We start from the raw sequence: 20,042 nt of genomic DNA on the forward strand, positions 1-20,042 counted from the left end.
AAAAAAAAAAAATCAATCTCATTGTTTTTTCATGCCTAAAGAGGAATAAAAACACTCAGGATAAAATCTCAACTACGGTTCTCATAATTCATGCATGAAAGGGTTAAAGGTGAAAGTGGCCCCTGAACTAAAATGTCTTTGACACCCCTGTCCTACATATTCAGTCAACATTGTATGGGTTATCAGTGAAGTCCTCTTGACCCTGGTACTAAAATAATGAATTTATTTCTAAGTATGAGCCTATATTACTTTCATTACAAATGCAATATACACTGATATTTTATCCACATTTGTTGTATCACTAGAGAAACATAATAAAACACTAATATTTGCTAAAACATAAATGCAACTGAACAGGAATGAGCTGCAAGTCACTATAAAGCTGAGCGCATCTGCAGAGTCGGGTGGATTCATCAATCCTTTCATATTACACACACTCATTGTATCTGTCGGTGCTGTAAAGTACTTGATGAGAGATGCTTTAAATAAAATTAAAACAGATTAAATCATATTACAAAATCAAATGAATTGTGGCCAGTGTTCAAGACTCATATGCAATCAAAAGTATTTCCAGTCAACACATTCACCGTTCATACTGGGGATGGCATAAAAAAAAGACCTAGAAAATACATGAAAACTCATAAAAGAGACTTTTTCGTGCACATTTACTTTATTCTCAACTCGTAGTGAGTGAGAAGCACATGTTGTAAAGCCAGAGTATGGATGATTGTTCCTCTATTTCAGCAAAATACCTCTGTAAGATGATCTAAAAGAGTACAACACAACATAATTGAATAACATCAACTGTCCAACAATAGATTAAACAGCTGGATCAAAAAATGGACACCTATTTTATTACATTTTTTTTTCTTTTAAGTTAGTATCTGTTCTTTCCCAGGGGAGCATTTCAGGGACCAGGGAATTAGCAACGTAATTTATCCTTAGATCTACTTTTCTGCCGCAGAAGGTGATAGAATATAAATAAACTAGAACAGTGCGTTTAAGTATTTTACTGAGGATCTAATAATAGAGTGGGCATAGTGGGTTGCAGGTACATTCACATTCACACACAGGGGGGGTGAATATTTCAGAGCTAAAAACATACCAATGAGTTTATTAACATCTGAACAACAACTGAAATGCTTTTTTTTTTTAACAGTGGAAGGAGGTTTGCATATATCGTTAACCCCCTCTGGATTCACTTTGACCCCAGTAAGTACTACACCTGTAACGGTACACAAAATTTTCAGTTTTTGGTTTTGAAAGCCATGGTTCGTTTTTTTTTTTGTTTTTTGTTTTTTTTTAGTTCGGTACGGGAAGAAAAAAAAAACTCAAAATGTTTTTAATGCATTCATTATGAATTTTTGAAAAATTTTCCCCGAATTTTTGGAGACAATAGAATATAATAGAATAGAATAGAATGCTCTTTATTGTCATTATACATTGTACAATGAAATTGGGGGGAGCTTCTTCATATCAGTGCAGCAATATTAAAAGCAATATTAAAAGAGACAAAGTAGAAATAGTGCAATTTAAAAAGAAGTACAATAAGATAAATATAGAATATAGAAAACCAGGAATAATATAATTCCGCTGCTCTAAATCAAATAGAAAATAAAATTTAAAAAAATTAGAGAATGTATTTTAAACATTCTGCATAAAAATAACAAGAAAAAAAATTCCATATGAAATGCAGCAACATTAACGAGAGAGGGAGAGTTTGAGAACTACCGTACATAGTAGGCCTGTAACGAGACACAAAATTTTCGGTTCGGTACGTTTTCGGCTTTAAAAGCCATGGTTTGTTTTTTTTGTTTTTTTTTTTTCAGTTCAGTATGGGAAGAAAGACAACCCCTCAAAATGTTTTTAAAGCATTAATTATGAATTTGTGAATATTTTTCCCCAGATTTTTGGAGACAACAGAATACAGAAAAACAGGAATAATATAATTCTGCTGCTCTAAATCAAATAGAAAATATAATAATAAAAAAAAAAAATAGTAAATGTATTTTCAACATTCAGCATAAAAATAACAAGAAAAAATTCCATATGAAGTGCAACATTAACAAGAGAGAGAGAGAGTTTGAGAACTACTATACATAGTAGGCCTGTAACGGTACACGTAATTTTTGGTTCAGTACATTTTTGGTTTTGAAAGCCACGGTTCTTTTTTTTTTTGGTTCGGAATGGGAAGAAAGAAAACCCCTCAAAATGTCTATTATGAATTTTTGAACACTTTTCCCTCAATTTTTGAAGACAAAAGAATATAGAAAAACAGGAGTAATATAATTCTACTACTATAAATCAAATGGAAAATGAAATAAATACAATATTACTAAATGTATTTTAAGCAAGCTGCATAAAAATAACAACCAAAAAAAAAATCCACACGTTAACATTAAAATATTACTACATGTATTTTAAACAATCTGCATAAAAATAACAACCCAAAAAAAAATCCACAAGGTAACGAATGACACAAACTTTACAAACAACAACCAAATTAACGAAATTATTAAATGTAGGACGGCAAACAAACTGTATAGACTACTTTTGTGAGAGAGAGAGAGAGAGAGAGAGAGAGAGAGAGAGAGAGAGAGAGAGAGAGAGAGAGAGAGAGAGTTTGAAAACTACTGTACATAGTAGGCCTGTAACAGTACACGTAATTTTTGGTTCAGTACGTTTTTGGTTTTGAAAGCCACGGTTCGTTTTCTTTTTTTCGGTTTGATGTGGGAAGAAAGAAAACCTCTCAAAATGTCTATTATGAATTTTTGAACATTTTTCCCCCAATTTTTGGAGACAATAGAATATAGAAAAACAGGAGTCATATAATTCTGCAACAATAAATCAAATGGAAAATGAAATAAATACAATATTACTAAATGTATTTTAAGCAAGCTGCATAAAAATAACAACCCAAAAAAAAATCCACAAGGTAACGAATAATACAAACTTTACAAACAACCAAATTAATGAAATTATTAAATGTAGGACGGCAAACAAACTGTATAGACTACTTTTGTGAGAGAGAGAGAGAGAGAGAGAGAGTTTGAAAACTACTGTACATAGTAGGCCTGTAACAGTACACGTAATTTTTGGTTCAGTATGTTTTTGGTTTTGAAAGCCATGGTTCGTTTTTTTTTATTCGGTATAGGAAGAAAGAAAACCCCTCAAAATGTCTATTATGAATTTTTGAACATTTTTCCCCCAATTTTTGGAGACAATAGAATATAGAAAAACAGGAGTCATATAATTCTGCTACTATAAATCAAATGGAAAATAAAATAAATAAAATTTTACTAAATGTATTTTAAGCAATGTGCATAAAAATCCCAGAAATAAAGTTAACGAACTTAACAAACATTACTAACAACAACACCAAACAATGTAACGAAATTATTTACTGTTAAAGAGAGAGAGAGAGAGAGAGAAAAGCCCCCCCCCCATCACCACCAAAATGTAATCATTTGTTCCTTGTGCCAGTATCAACATTTTATTTATTTATTTTTTTTACCTTATGGCAGCTTCTATTTTGTATTTCGGGTCAACGTGCGCTCCTTCAATATGTCCGTGTGAAACTCGCTCGGATTTAAAGTTCCGTATTAAACGTCATTCGTTTCTTTTCCTCAACACACTGTGCCGTTTCGGTGCAGCTGTGTACCGAACCGAACAGGTACGTACTGAAACGGTTCAGTTTGGTATGTGTACCGTTACAGGCCTAGTAATTACAACCCCAGAAAATAATTAGAATCAAAGGTACAGTCTACTCTCGTTAAACCGCCCGCCGTTATACCGCCATTTTCGCTCACCGCCGACCAAAACCATTGCACAAAAATCCCCAATGCATTATTCCATTAGCTACCGCCATTTCCGCCTATCGCCATCCGCCAGCCCAGTTCCATGCACAAACAACACTTATACCATTGATTTCCCGACCGTTATACCGCCAGCGTGATTGCCATCGAGTACACATAAATTTTAATAATGCACTGAAACAAACGCGCCAGACGCTGATCGCGACAAGCTACGAGTAGGTCTACGGAACGGCCACCGTTCATTTATCGCAGAACACTCAGTAGGTCAGGATGTCGGGAAGAGGACGTGGGATTAAGCCAAAGCCTCAAGATGATGGGGTGTCATTTCCCGACACGGTATAATAATGCTTAAAATGTTTCCCCACTTTAAATGATCCCTTACAACATAACAGAATCCAGATTTATTTAGAAACGCAATTAGAACGGGTTAACGGAGGCAGCATAGACATCATATAGTAAAGACATGCACATTATGGACGCAACCCGTTGTAACGCCATTTTCGCTATACCGCCAATTTGGCCGTGAACGGAAGTTGGCGGTATAACGAGAGTAGACTGTATTACCCAAGTTTACATATTAAGTACTTCACGCTTGTTTTAATCAGAACCTAAATCTCTTTGACATAAATAAATCCTACCTAGCGTACCTCCTCCTGTGCATCTAAAATACTACTGTTAAAACACCACATGTCGCTCATTGGCCTAAAATTGGAGACAGATTGAACAGATTTTTGTTCTTATTGTTATTGTGATGGGGTTCCTCAGAATGAAAGGAAAAATAATGGCATAGTTGAAAAAATATATATTTTTAAGCGATTTATTGTGCTTGTCTTCCCAGAGTGCAAAAGTTAGTGCTCAGTACAAAGTAAAAAAAAAAACATTTACAATCATAGGAAAAAAAAAAAAACTTCTTCAGTGTATCTAGCTCTCTGTTACCTTCAGTGTAACCAGCTCAGCATCCACTGATCCATGATGGAGACAGGCCGTCTTTTAAAACCCTAAGGCTCCTCCCCCCAGGTAATTAACACCCCAAACTGGCCATATCTCCCAAACCATTCAACATATCATATGAACATAATTACAATAAATTCTCTCAAAATATAACACATGTAATACCCTTAACAATGGGTTTCTAAAACAACCAGGAAAAATAATAAAATTATTCCAGTGCAAAACTGGCACTCTACGGTGACGTCACCAGCACGTCAGCGGACCGCATCCCGCGCATGACGCAACTTAACCCGGAAGTCAGAGAGGCGCTCGGTTTGACAGTCAGAACATGTGAATGTGGGATGCATGCTTGATGAAAAGTTTGGAGGTGGCAAACAATGAGAAGAACAATGGATTTACAGCAGTCAAGTGTGCACCCAAGACTACTGCCATGACGGTCTAACGGTAAAAAGGATGAAACGGAGCAAACGGACAGGAGATGAAGTAAATGGACAACCAGGTAAAGAGCGTGTGTATGTGTATGTGTATGTGTGCGTGCTTTGACTATCACAGGAGTTTTCCCACGGTACCTGACGGGGCTCTTCCATCACACCATCCTCCTCCTCCTGGAGGTTGACAAAGTCTTGGCAACCTGGATAGGTAGTCTGCTACCACGTTGGATTTGCCAGACCGGTGTCGAACCACGAACTTGAATGGCTGCAGTGATAGATACCATCGTGTTAGTCGGTTGTTGTGATCTTTCATTGAGTTGATCCATGTGAGGGCTCGATGATCTGTCTCCAGATCAAACTCTCTACCAAGCAAGTAGTATTTCAGGCTCTCCAGAGCCCACTTGATGGCCAGCCCTTCCTTTTCAACCACTGAGTACCTGGACTCCCGTGGCAGCAATTTGCGGCTCAGGTATAGGATGGGCTGCTCTGCTTCAGCCTCCCCCTGAGCAAGAACTGCTCCGAGACCCACCTCTGAGGCATCCACCTGCACTACGAAGCGGCGGTTGAAATCAGGACTGCGCAATACAGGAGATGAACACAGGTATTTTCTCAGCGTGTTGAAGGCTGACTCACACTCCTCAGTCCAGTTCACTGGGTTTCTCTCCTTTTTGGTTGTTAGGGCGGTCAGTGGTGCAGCAATTGTGGCAAATTGAGGAACAAATCTCCGATACCACCCGGCCAGGCCCAGGAAGGATCGTACCTCCTTCTTAGTTCGAGGACGAGGGCACTTCTGAATAGCCTCGATCTTATCCATCTGGGGCCGCACCTCTCCTTTTCCCAGCTGGTAGCCCAGGTATCGGGTTTCATGACGGGCCCACTCACACTTAGCCACATTCAGTGTTAGTCCCGCCACCTTAATCTTCTCCAAGACTTTCCTCAGGTGCTGGACATGCTCCTCCCAAGTAGCACTGAAGATCACCACGTCGTCCAGGTAAGCGGCGCTGAATTCTTCACACCCTTGTAAGACCTTGTCCATGAGGCGTTGGAAGGTTGCCGGGGCACCATGCAAGCCGAAAGGCATTACTGTAAACTGGAACAGTCCTGCTGGTGTCCGGAACGCTGTATAGGGTCGGCTGGAGGCCTCCAGGGGTACCTGCCAATAACCCTTACAAAGGTCCAGAGTGGTGATGTAGACTGCAGCACCAATCCTGTCAAGAAGGTCATCAATTCTTGGCATGGGGTACGCGTCGAACTCAGAAATGGAATTAAGTTTGCGGAAATTGATGCAGATGCGCAGGGATCCATCTTTTTTGAAGACAATGACGACAGGACTACACCATTCAGACACTGATGGCTCAATGACTCCCAGTTCCAGCATGGATTCAACTTCCTGGCGGAGCTGTGTTACCAGATGTTGAGGGACACGGTAAGGCCGCTGACGGATGGGATTGTGGTCCTTCAGCCGAATCACATGTTCAATCAGGGTGGTATTTCCTGGTCTGGTAGCAAAGAGGGATGGCGTCTCCTGAAAGACCTTCAGGAGCTCAGCAGCCTGGTCTGCAGAAAGGTGTGCCACAAGTGGTGTTGAGGCTTCGGTGACTACTGGAACACCAGGGTCCTCCTCTTCCTCCACTTCCACCTTTCTCACCAGAAGAGCTGGCTCAGGAACAGTAGTGGGGCGCTCTTCCCACGCCTTTAGGAGATTTATGTGATATGTCTGCTTGGCTTTCTTTTTGTCTGGTTGGTGCACTTCATAAGTGACAGGTCCCATTCACCGGGTGATGGTATATGGACCTTGCCATTTAGCCAACAACTTGCTGCTGGAGGAAGGAAGCAGGAGAAGAACTTTTTGGCCCGGTTGGAAGTCTCTTCGTCTGGCCTGCCGGTCATACCAGGACTTCTGCTTCCTCTGAGCCTCCTTCAAGTTCTCCTCAGCATCGTCTCGGTAACTGGCCAGCCGTTCTCGCATCTGCAGCACATACTGGATAATCCCCTGCTCACCGGACTTGGGTTCTGAGGCAGTCCATGCTTTTCTCAGCAAATCCAAAGGTCCCTGTACATCCCATCCGTACAGGAGCTCGAAGGGTGAAAATCCAGTGGAGGCCTGTGGCACCTCCCTGTAGGCGAAGAGCACAAATGGCAACCAGCGGTCCCAGTCCCTTCCAGTGTCACACACAAATTTTTGGAGCATCCTCTTCAGGGTCTGGTTGAATCTTTCAACAAGGCCGTCAGTCTGAGGATGATAGGGGGTTGTTCTGAGGGCTGTAATCCCCAACTGCTTGTGGAACAGCTGCAACAGGCGAGAGGTGAAATTAGTCCCTTGATCTGTCAGGATTTCATCAGGGATCCCAACTCTGGAGAACATCTGAACCAGGGCGTGAAGAATAGCAGGAGCAGTGATGGTGCGTAGTGGAAAAGCCTCAGGGTACCTGGTGGCATAGTCACAGACAACAAGGATGTACTGGTGACCTCGCCCACTCTTGACTAATGGGCCAACAATGTCCATGGCTATTCTCCGGAATGGGGTGGAGATGACTGGCAGCGGGTGGAGAAGAGCCCTGTCAGATTTGCGGGTTTGAGATGTCTTTTGGCATGTGGGGCATGTAGTGCAGTATGTTTGAATGTCTTGGTACATACTAGGCCAGTAAAACCGCGAGCTTATGCGCAAGTGTGTTTTATGCCGAGAAAAATGGCCTGCCCATGGAAGAGTATGTGCAAGGTGCATTACCAACTGTCTACAAACCTTAGGGACAACCAGTCGTTTTTGAGTACCATTACATGCATACAAGACATTACCATCGACAATGAATTGGTCTTTACCAGTGACATTAGCATTGCTGCTAGCTTTATCAACCACTTTTGCAAAACAGGTTTTCAAAGTGACATCCTGCCTCTGTAGTTCTGCAATATTGTCTGGTATTTCCCACATTTCCCCAACATTCAACCCTTGAGCATCATGTTCAGTTATGATTAGCTGCTTTTCAAACCGCCTTTGGCGTTTAGACTTTTTAAGCCCCTTGGTGCCCCCCTCACACAGGCTACCATCTAAATCTGGAAGGGGTTCAATACCAGTTTTAGCCTGAGATCTGGTTACCACCGGACATGAGACATTCCCCCCCAAATCAACCCCAGGATCACCGGGTGCTTGTGCCCCCTGCAAAAGGTCAAGGAGAACCGGTAAATCTGTCCCAAGAACAAGGTCCACTGGCAGATTGTCCACCACTGCAACAGAAATCAGGTACGGTAGTTCATCAATTACCACAGTCACTTCAGCTTTAGGGTATGCATGGCTGTCTCCATGGACACAAACAACATCAGTCTTTATACCATAGTCCACACAGTTCACAGAGACAAAACTTTTCTTCACCAGGGAGGTAAAGCTCCCGCTGTCCAAAAGGGCAGTCACCTGCTGGCCATTTAAAGTCACAGTTTTCTGAGTTCTTTTCTTCACACCCCCGTTTCCCAGTATTTTATCCCCTTCACGGGGTGCATAACAGGCACCCGTCAGCTTGTCTCTGTGCACTGGACACACCGAGGCTTTATGGCCGTGCTGCTGACAATAATAACAAACCAAGGGCTTATCAGTTGCTGGCTGGGTCATGGCAGAGCTGGGGATACCTCTGGAGTCATGGCTGGTCTCTCCTCGGTGATGTCTGGTGGGTGCAAACTGCTGAGCAGGTCGAGGTGCTGAGCTGGCGAACTGCACAGGTCCTCCACGCCGTGCGTTCTGGTGCTGCAACGCCAACTTGGCCGCGGTCAGTCCATCCTCTGGCTCGTGCTCCTTCACCCAGGTACGAACGTCAGCTGGCAGAACACGGAGAAGCTGTTCCAGGATAATGAGTTCTCCAATCTGCTCCTTGGTCAGCTGGTCGGGACGGATCCAACGGCGGTAGAGGCCCTTGAGGCGGTGGTAGGTCTCAGTAGGGGTTTCTCCTGCTGGTACGGTGGAGGCCCGGAACTGCTGCCTATAGCTTTCCGGAGAAATGTCAAATTTCTCTAACAAGGCAGCTTTCAAGTCCTGGTAGCAGTGGGCCTCATCCTCGTCCATGGCTGTATATGCTTCCAAAGCTTTGCCTGAGAGGAGTGGTACCAGTCGGCAAGCCCACTCAGTCTCTGGCCATTTCCAGGTTTTGGCAATTCTTTCAAATCGTAGAAGGTAATTTTCAATGTCCTCCCCCTTCTGATATGGAGGAATTTTTGGTTCAACTGCATATGGTCTCCAGTCTGAAGGCTGCACCGGTCTCTGGTCTGGATGCTGTGCCAGGTCCCACCTGCAGGGGTCCTCCTCCGTTGAACGGCATGCAGACATTGGCTCCTTCTGGTGGCGCCCTGGTGCAGGTGTCGGCAACTCCATCCGAATACTGCTCCTAGACTCCATACTTGGAGCCCTGACCAATCGTTCATCTGGTGGGGCTGGGCCAGGCTGTTGCAGTGACACTCGGAGGCTGCGTAGCTCATGGAGCAGACCCTCCTCTCTTCACTGCTGGCCCAGTAAAAAGTCTTTCATTACAGTCAGTAACTCACTTCCAGATGCAGTAGACGTGGGAGGGGCAGGACCAGGCTTGGCCTCCTCCTCTGACTCAGATGATGGCACAGTGTCCCAGGCTGTCTCCTGATCTCCATCGTCGGCGTCTGCTGCTCGCTGCTGAGAGCGCAGCCCAGTTCGTTGCCTTATAAGGCGAGTCCCACGCTTACGACTAGCCATATCCCACTTCTGACACCATATGTGACGGGGTTCCTCAGAATGAAAGGAAAAATAATGGCATAGTCGAAAAAATATATATTTTTAAGCGATTTATTGTGCTTGTCTTCCCAGAGTGCAAAAGTTAGTGCTCAGTACAAAGTAAAAAAAACAAACAAACATTTACAATCATAGCAAAAAAAAAAAAAAAAACTTCTTCAGTGCATCTAGCTCTCTGTTACCTTCAGTGTAACCAGCTGCATCCACTGACCCATGATTGAGACAGGCCCTCTTTTAAAACCCTGGGGCTCCTCCCCCCAGGTAATTAACACCCCAAACTGGCCATATCTCCCACACCATTCAACATACCATATGAACATAATTACAATAAATTCTCTCAAAATATAACACATGTAATACCCTTAACAACGGGTTTCTAAAACAACCAGGAAAAATAACAAAATTATTCCAGCGCAAAACTGGCACTTTACGGTGACGTCACCAGCACGTAAGCGGACCACGTCCCGCGCATGACGCAACTTAACCCGGAAGTCAGAGAGGCGCTCGGTTTGACAGTCGGAACATGTGAATGTGGGATGCATGCTTGATGAAAAGTTTGGAGGTGGCAAACAATGAGAAGAACAATGGATTTACAGCAGTCAAGTGTGCACCCAAGACTACTGCCATGACGGTCTAACGGTAAAAAGGATGAAACGGAGCAAACGGACAGGAGATGAAGTAAATGGACAACCAGGTAAAGAGCATGTGTATGTGTATGTGTGCGTGCTTTGACTATCACAGGAGTTTTCCCGCGGTACCTGACGGGGCTCTTCCGTCACAGTTATTCATAAAATTTGGAAAGAAAACCATTTTATGTTACCAAGGATACATTATCTATCACATTATGTTCAGAATTATTTTAACCTCAGGAAAAACAAGACGATTTCAATTACATAGTGCATGATTTTTATGAAGCACTGGGCTTCAGATTTTCAGTCTTGGACATGCTTGACCATTTATCTGGCAGGGACTGGGACAATTATGAGAACATTAGCAGCACTAGCCTGTCCTGTCATTCAAATGGGAATGCGATAACAATCCATGATGGTGTAAAGACACAATGATAAGAGTCTCCTTCTGATCTGAAAAGAATAGCCTTATAATCAGGATCATTTTCAACACTATCTGCAGTCTCTGTCACACTCGTCTTCATGTCATTTTCACTGTCAAAGAGCTGCGATGAAGCCTCATTTGCACAAGACATTTACTTAGAAGTCATTTAGAAGTGGGAGAGCGTGAAGAAAAATTACACAAAGCACCCACAGAAATGACCAGAGCATTATGAAATGTTTGGTCCTCCTCTACTGTATGTGGTGTAAGCTGTGGAGGTCCTCATGGGATCCACACATAAGGATGATACTATGTTGTGAGCTGTCTGTGGTTCATACACGACTACAATATTTGTTATGTCAGATCATAGAGGTAAGTATTTTCTCAGGTTATCTTATGGGATTTCAAGACAATCCAAAACAAACAAAACATGTCAGTGTTAAATCTATGTAATATTTCCCAGCTGAGACTGCCACAGAGGTCAAACGGACCTAAAGGAGATAGACGGGTTGTATGTCATATATCAGTCAACCTTGGGGTCAGGACCCCCACCTGAAATTTGTAGTAAATAATAAAAATAAAAAACTTACTAATAAAAAATATATGGTGAGTTGACAGACAATCACAATCCATAAAAGACGTGACAAACTCTGAAGCTGAAACTGAAGCACTGTGGTACTGTTTATTTTTCAAATGTTCATTGTGGTCGGTTTCAGATGCTGCAGCTCTGTCATAATTCACAGTTTGAGTTATTGTGTTTTTCGGTATTAATTCGCAGCCTTGACTGACTGTACAAAATAAAATTCTTACTTTGTGCAGTAATCTACACCTGGCTTTTCTGCCTCCGTCCATAATAATATACATTATATAGACTAAATGTCATCTAAAATGAACATTTATTTGGAACATAGTATAGAAAACTATTACATGATCAAAAACAAATTGATTTTGGTTAAAATAAAAAAAAAATAAGGTCTCCGTTTTGAATGTCTGGGGTCGCCAGAAATTCGTGATGTTAACCCTTTAATGCACGAATTATGAGAACCTTAGTCAAGATTTTTTTCTTCAGTGTTTAGCCATGAAAAAAACAATGCGATCGAGTTTTTTTTTTTCTATGGAGTTACAAAAATATCCATGCATTTAATTTTTGAAGTAAAGAAACGTGTTTAAAACCCAATATCAGAAAGTGATATGAAAACAATGAAATAAAAACATTTTTAATGCTGCTAATCTGATGTCTTCTCACATTTTAACATATTCTAATGCTAGTGTTTACTCACTTCATGGAGATAATATGCAAAAAAAAAAAAAAACCTTCTTGTCTAACAAATAACGATTGATTTACACTCAAACATGTTAGTGCAGATCAGGTTTATCAAGAACAGCAAAGTTACAGTAATGATCTGAATTACAGTGTATGGGATGGTGCATAAGTGTCCACTATGTTGGCTGATATGGAACTAAAACAACAAAACCCATGAATATACAAGAGAACAGCTGCAGAAGAACTGTCTACTGGAGTGGACAGTGCATGAAAGGGTTAAAATAGGAACACGAGCCAAAAAACATTGGGAACTACTGTCGAAGACTGTATAGACACCCATATTTTTATTTTATGTTTTTAGTTTTTGTTTCTGATTTTTGGTTTATTTCTGTTGTTGGTATTATGATTGTTACTGTAACTGTTTTGCATTGTGTGCTGTTGTTGATTTTTGGTTTTTGTGTTGTTGTGCTGAGTGTATGTACATCCTGTTTGTTGAGTGAGTTGTGGGAAATTGTGGTGCTTTGTTTTTGTGTTGTTGATGACCTCAGGAAGAGTAGCTGCTGTGGTGTGCAGCAGCTAATGGGGATCAAACAAATAAACGCAACTAAACCACCACCACCACCACCGATCACCACCAAAATTTTATCATTATTTCCTTGTGCCAGTATCAACATTTCCTAAAAATTTCATCAAAATCCATCCATAATTTTTTGAGTTATCTTGCTAACAGACAAACAGACAGACACACCCCAGTGAAAACATAACCTACACCGTCATAATGATACTTTGGATCAGTTCAACTTTTAACAATTTTACTTATTTGTTACAAAATGTAAAATTACGAATTTTGCTAAACAAATTTTCACGTCAAAAAAATTCATACTTTGAACCATAGTTTCAATCTTTAATTAATTAAAATATGTATTTACCTCAATGTAAAATTTATACTGAAAACAGCGTAAAAACATTGCTTATTATAAATACACTGCAAGATGTCTGACTCTGTTTGAACTTATTACCTCTGATAAGGAACGGTGGAGGTTATGTTTTCATCGGGGTTTGTCTGTTTGTCTGTTAGCAAGATAACGCAAACAGTTATGGATGGATTTGGATGAAATTTTCAGGAAATGTTGATACTGGCACAAGGAATAAATGATTACATTTTGGTGGTGATCGGGGCAGGGGGGAAACTGATCTGCCTTAGCGGAGATCTGTGCTGTTTGAGTGCTTTTCTAGTTTCTTTATTTATTCTTTGGATAAATCCATATTTTTCTTTAGTCACAAGCAAAATCATTACATAGTTCATCTGAAAACATATGGTTTTTTTTCTCTTTAATTACTTAGATTTGACAAAAACACATGCTACGCTGGTTCACCAGCAAAACACAAATATTTTAGTATAAACACAGACATCAGTATTCTTTTTAAACAGCTTAGTGTTTATTGTGGTGTGTTCTAACAATATACATCATATTTTCTGAGGTTAAGAGACAAAAAACGCCTACAGAAATTAACCTGAGAAAAGTACTTTTCAATTATTGGATGTATAAGCACTGAAAAAATAACAGCATAAGGACAGTTAAAGACAAAAATTACCATTAGTAGTAAATGTTAGAAACAGAAAACAAGACAAGAAAACTAAAATTGTGTATTGCCTACAGGTACATATTCAAGGTCTTCTGTTTGGTCCCAACATTGGCAGAGTTTAGAGGTGTCAACCTTCTCTGGCCTCACAATTCGATTACAATTCGCCTGTGAACCATTCCCTTTGTATCTTAACCCTTTCATGCATAGTGGTCACTACAGTGGACAGTTCTTCTGCAGCTGTTCTCTTATATATTCATGGGTTTTGTTGTTTTAGTTCCATATCAGCCAACACAGTGGACGCTTATGCACCATCCCATACACTGACATTCATACTGTTACTGTAATTTTGCTGTTCTTGATAAACCTGATCTGCACTAACATGCTTTAAATCAATTGCTAATTGTTATTAGACAGTAATTAACAGTTTTCTTAATCATTTTTTATTTTTATTTTTGCATATTATCTCCATGAAGTTAGTAATAACTAGTATTAGACTATATTAAAATGTGAGGAAAAAATCTGATTAGTTGCATGAAAAACATTTTTGTTTCATAGTTTTTCTTTTTCCCACACCAAGTTTTTCTTCTTCCCACTTCTTTTTGAGTGTAGATGAGTGATTTTGGAATTTTGAATTTGCATTTATTCTGTAAATGCTCAAAATAAACAATAAATGAATGAATGAATGAATGAATGAATAGTTTTCACACAGTATATAACTTTCTTTTGATGGGCTTTAAATACATGTTTCTTTGCTTCAAAAATTAAATGATTGGTGTCCAGCTGAGTGGACGTTTTTGTTACTCCATGAAAAACCAGTTCATAAAAAACAAACAATGCAATTGATTTTTTTTTTTTTATGCCTAAACAGGAATAAAAACACTCAGGAAAAAAATCTCAACTAAGGTTCTCATAATTCATGCATGAAAGGGTTAATGGTCTTTTTTTTTTTTTTTTTTTTTTAATTTTCTGATACTGCACTTTTATTTATCCACCAGTTAATGCAAACAGTCTTCAAACAGTTGAATCTTAACCTCCTCCTATTAAGAATGGGTTAAAACAGTGGTTCCCAACCTTTTTTGGCTCGTGACCCCATTTTAACATCACAAATTTCTGGTAAAAGCAGACATTCAAAACACAGCCTTTTTTTTTTTTTTTTTTTGCTAAAATTTATTTGTTTTTGATCATGTCATAGTTTTCTATACTATGTAGCAAATAAATGTTAATTTTAGATGACATTTAGTCTATATAATGTATATTATTCTGGACGGAGGCAGAAAATCCAGGTGTAGATTAATGCGCAAAGTGAGAATTTGATTTTCCTTGGTCAGGATATGTACAGTCAGTCCAACTGTGATTTACAAGGCTGACAATTAATACTGAACAAACAAGAACTCAAACTATGAATTATGAAAGAGCGGCAGCATTTTAAACCAAGCACAATGTATTACGACTGTCTCTCTCAACTCAACATATATTTTTTATTAGTACGTTTTTTTGTTTTTTTGTTGTTGTTTTTTTTTTATCAATTACTACAAATTTCAGGTGACCCATTTGAATTCCAGGCGACCCCACGTGGGGTCCCGACCCCAAGGTTGAAAAACACTGGGTTAAACAAATCAGTCTGTCATATAAACGTCTGTATTTTCCAAAAGCAGCGTCTGTTTGAGCCCAATCAGTCTGTAGCGGCTCTAGCTCTAAGAAAGGATACGCTACTTCCTGAAATAAACAGCACAAACTATACGTACATCTGTTACAGTCGTGGTGTGCAGGTATAATATGAGCTGTTTTTGCAAAGTGGCTCCGTAGTGGGAGCGTATAACAAGGCTCCATGGGTGGTGAAGCCTACGGTTTTCTAACAAATAAGGCTGTAAATTCTCGGCTACGAAGGCTGACACATTCTCTTAAAGGTTTTGGAATCTGACAGAAAAGTCACCAGCACCTCTTCAGTTGTTTTTTCTCAGCTGGGCTTTAGTGTGTTTATGGTCGCAGACAGCAGCTCAGGTTGAAAACAGCTGATGCACTTCCTCTGATTCATTATATTCTCAGAGTTTGTCATTTTTCTGAAGCAAACTTTACAAACAGCATGTGTTATCCTGTTCATGCTTCTCAGCAAGTTCATAAAATCTATAATGTACCCAGATGTCATGCTAGATGTGTTTTTTTTTTTTGTTTTTTTTTTAACCCTTTCATGCATTATTTATGAGAACATTAATCAAGATTTTTTTTTCTTTATTCCTCTTTGGCCATTAAAAAAAACAATGCTATTATTATTTTTTTTTTTTTTATTTTTTTTTTTTATGAACCTATTTTTCATGGAGTTGCAAAAATGTCCACTCAGCTGGACACCATTTGTTCAATTTTTAAAGCAAAGAAACATGCATTTGCTGATATACTGTGTGAAAACTATGAAATAAAAAACATTAAATGCTGCTAATTTTATGTTTTCTCACATTTTAACATACACTACAAACAAAAAGTTCTGGATATTTGTAATTTTTGGGCTATTTTTTTTCAGTTGGGATTCTTGCACAACACTTTTTATGTTTTTGTGTGTGAATTGAAACACATTTTTTTAATGACCAGACATAGTTTTATTTAAAAATGGCCAAAATGACCAAAAAAAGACAAAAAAAAAAAAAAAGAAAATATCCTTAACTTTTGGTTTGTAGTGTACTCTAATACTAGTCATTACTCATTTCATGAACATAATATGCCAAAAAAAAAAAATGTTGTTAATTACAGTCTAATAACAATAACAAGGAATTGATTTACACTCGAACGTGTTAGATCAGGTTTATCTAGAACAGCAAAGTTACAGTAATGTTTTCAGTGTCAGTGTATGGGATGGTGCATAAGTGTCCACTGTGTTGGCTGATATGAAACTAAAACAACAAAATCCATGAATATACAGGAGAACAGCTGGAGAAGAACTGTCCACTGGAGTGACCACTATGAATGAAAGGGTTAATCACCTGCTGTGAGTATCCACCTCCCTCTGCTACATCTCAACACATTTGTAACATCAGACCGAAGCGAACCCATAATTCAATGCAAAAGGGCAACATAGCAACATATCTTTACAACTTTATTGTCCGGCCTGAGGTTGAAAAATCAATAATGAGCATTAGTATAGTATGATTTTTATGTACGCTGCAGACTCTTGACTATTGATTTACTACACTGATGCGGAACTCTGCATAGTGATGCGTCTTAGAACTGAAAAATTCCCACACCTCTTGTCAGGTCCATATGCAAACCTATCATATCATACTGTTCATCAATATGACAGACTGACATTTAACCCATAAAGACCCAGTGCTACTTTTGTGAATATAAAGAAAATGAATTTTTCCCATATATTTAACCTTTCTTTAATGATTTATCACCATTTATTATTCTATTATCCTCCTTATTTTGTGTTTTTTCAGTGTAAATCAAAGTATTTTCCTGTAATTATTTCACTGATCATGTAGATGTTCATAAAAACTCAAATTAAAGTTGAGGGTTATTATATCAGAAACAGTGAAAACTGAAGAAAAAGTGACATTTTCAGCAAAGATATTGCTAACTGAACATAAACCCAGTGTCTCCATCCACTGTCATTGATCCAGCTCCACTGGTTTTACTGGTGAATCAATGTTGTAGAAGATGACAACGTGATATCATGAATTGCATACAGACAACACTCCACTTTTAATTGGCATGCTATCTGTACATATTATAAGCTTTCAGCGTGTAAATTTACGTCGAGTAAAATGGCACGCCATTAGCGAATAGCACGCCATTAGCGCAACTGGGGGCTAGCGCAATTAGCGGTTAGGGTTAGGGATTTGGGGTGTGTATTGGCAAGAATCTGGTGATACGATTCAAATCACAATACTAGGATCACAATGCGATATATCACGATATATCATGATACTGTTAAAAAGGAAATTTTTTTATTGGTTTTGTTTCTTTTTTAAAAGACAGTTTTCTGGAAAAATGGAATTATACCAGAAATCTGCACAAATACTAAACACATTTTTATTTAATCACAACGGGATCTAATGCTATATCACAAAAGGTTCCTGTGTTAAAACTTAAATCATATTTTACTGACATTACAGTTTAAGATCCTGTTCAAATGTTCATATTCTATTAGTTTATACCTAACATAACATTATTTTTGTGTAATCCCAACAACGGAACTAACATTATTTAATAAAAGTGTTAAATAATAATAAATAAAATATAAACAAAAATGAACCTCCACAATATCTGCATTTGAACAAATACCTAAAAATATCGATACAGTACTTTTTAATATCGATACAGTTTTGTGAAATGAAATATCACGATATATTGCAGAACCAATATTTTCTTTTTTTTAAATATTTTATTTTGCAGTTTTCAATTATGTGAAACATACACAAAAAACCCCCAACAAAAAAAAAAACAAAACACAAAACCCCCCCCACAAAGGCTCAGATGTGTGTAACAACTGATCAATTAATTAACTAGTCAGTCTTTGTTCAAAGAAAGAAAGAGGGGCAGAGGCTGAAGACAGTCACTGGTACTCAGATATACTCCCTAGTCCAATTTAACTTCCTCCAAGTACGCGAAAAATGGAGTCCAAGCATTTGACAAAGTGTTCACAGAACAGGTCCTCAAAGACCTGAGTTTTTCCATCTGTATTAATGACAACATATTATTGACCCACGCTTGAAAAGATGGAGGGTTTGGAGACTTCCATTCTTTTAATATCAGTCTCTTAGCGATTATCATTCTAAGTTCCAGTGGACGCTGTAATGTTGCAGGTATATTCCCGACAGTCTGAGAACAGCCAAAAATGGCAAGTCCTAGTTCAGGCTGAAGAGAACTGATATTTTCTTACACCCCTATTAGGGATTACAGGAGGTCCTTGGGTTACAAACCAGTTCCGTTCCTACGCTGGCGACGTAACCCGAATTTCCGCATAAGTCGGAATTAACCCTTTAATACCCCCTAAATCGCTAAATAAATATCCAAGTACACGTATTACGGGCTTTGTCTTTAATACCGGTCGCCACGGTCTACCGACTGAAGCCTAAGGCTTTACCGATGTTCGTCAGCGTCTCGCCTTTCTCCGACCTTTTGATGATATCCAGCTTCGTTTCCATCGCAATGGCTTTCCTCTTGGCTGGACCAGCATCGCTAGAAGATCCTGCTTTCTTTTTTGGGGCCATGATGTGAAAAAGGAGGGTGAAAAAGGCGAGGATACCGAGAAAATTACGGAGCACAAACACAGACACTCTACACTATGGGGCTGGAGACAAACTGGCGGACGAGACTCAGGCGTCGTAAAGTCGAAACAGTGTAGGTCGAGTACCGCGTAACCAGAGGACCTCCTGTAGCAGCTAGCGCGATTGTCGGTCAACGAATAGCGCGATTAGTGGCTAGCGCATTGACACACCATCAAATGGCATTAAATAACATGCGAAAGGATGAAAATGTGTACGTATAGCGCACAAAATGCGTTAAACTGGCGTCACATACAACGCGATTTCATGAGGTCAGTCTGAAGATGATGGTGTTTCTACGGTAACTACGCAGTCTCTGAACATCCATATGGGTCATATCTGATGACCATGAAAAGATGAATAACTGCATTTTACACCAATTATTTACATGTATTGATAGGATTCGTGGATCAACAGGGATTAAACAGTTTACATCTGTAGATGGTCTGTGTCGCTGGTGGTTGTTTGGGTCTTTATGGGTTAAGTATCTGTGGGATTTCCTTAAGTCTCTTTTCTCTTATAAAACCTATGACATACAGATGATTCTTCCTACTTTCATTTGTCTTAACCACATTTAACACTATATTCATATGGGAATCACTCACTGCATTCTCTGTCTATTGAATATTCAAGAGGGATGTGGAGTACTTACATTCATTTCCCCATTGAAGCAAAACAAAACAGTATACATCCGTTCTGTCTCTAACCAGGTGACAGGAGGAGAAGAGAAAGTAAATGTTGTGACTATCAAAGCTGTTTTGTTCTGCTGCCAAAAATGCATGTTTGCCGCTGATAGCTGCCGTCTCACGTATAGAATTTCATAATGTCGTGTTTAACATTATTAAGTGAGATGTGGCGGCTGGTCTGCTGTTGGTAGTTCTAAATCATTCAAGGATATGCCTCTCTTCATGATGAAACATTCATTATGTTTCATTATGAACAAGC

Source organism: Sphaeramia orbicularis, chromosome 6, assembly GCF_902148855.1.
Source record: "Sphaeramia orbicularis chromosome 6, fSphaOr1.1, whole genome shotgun sequence".
Classification (NCBI taxonomy): Eukaryota; Metazoa; Chordata; class Actinopteri; order Kurtiformes; family Apogonidae; genus Sphaeramia; species Sphaeramia orbicularis.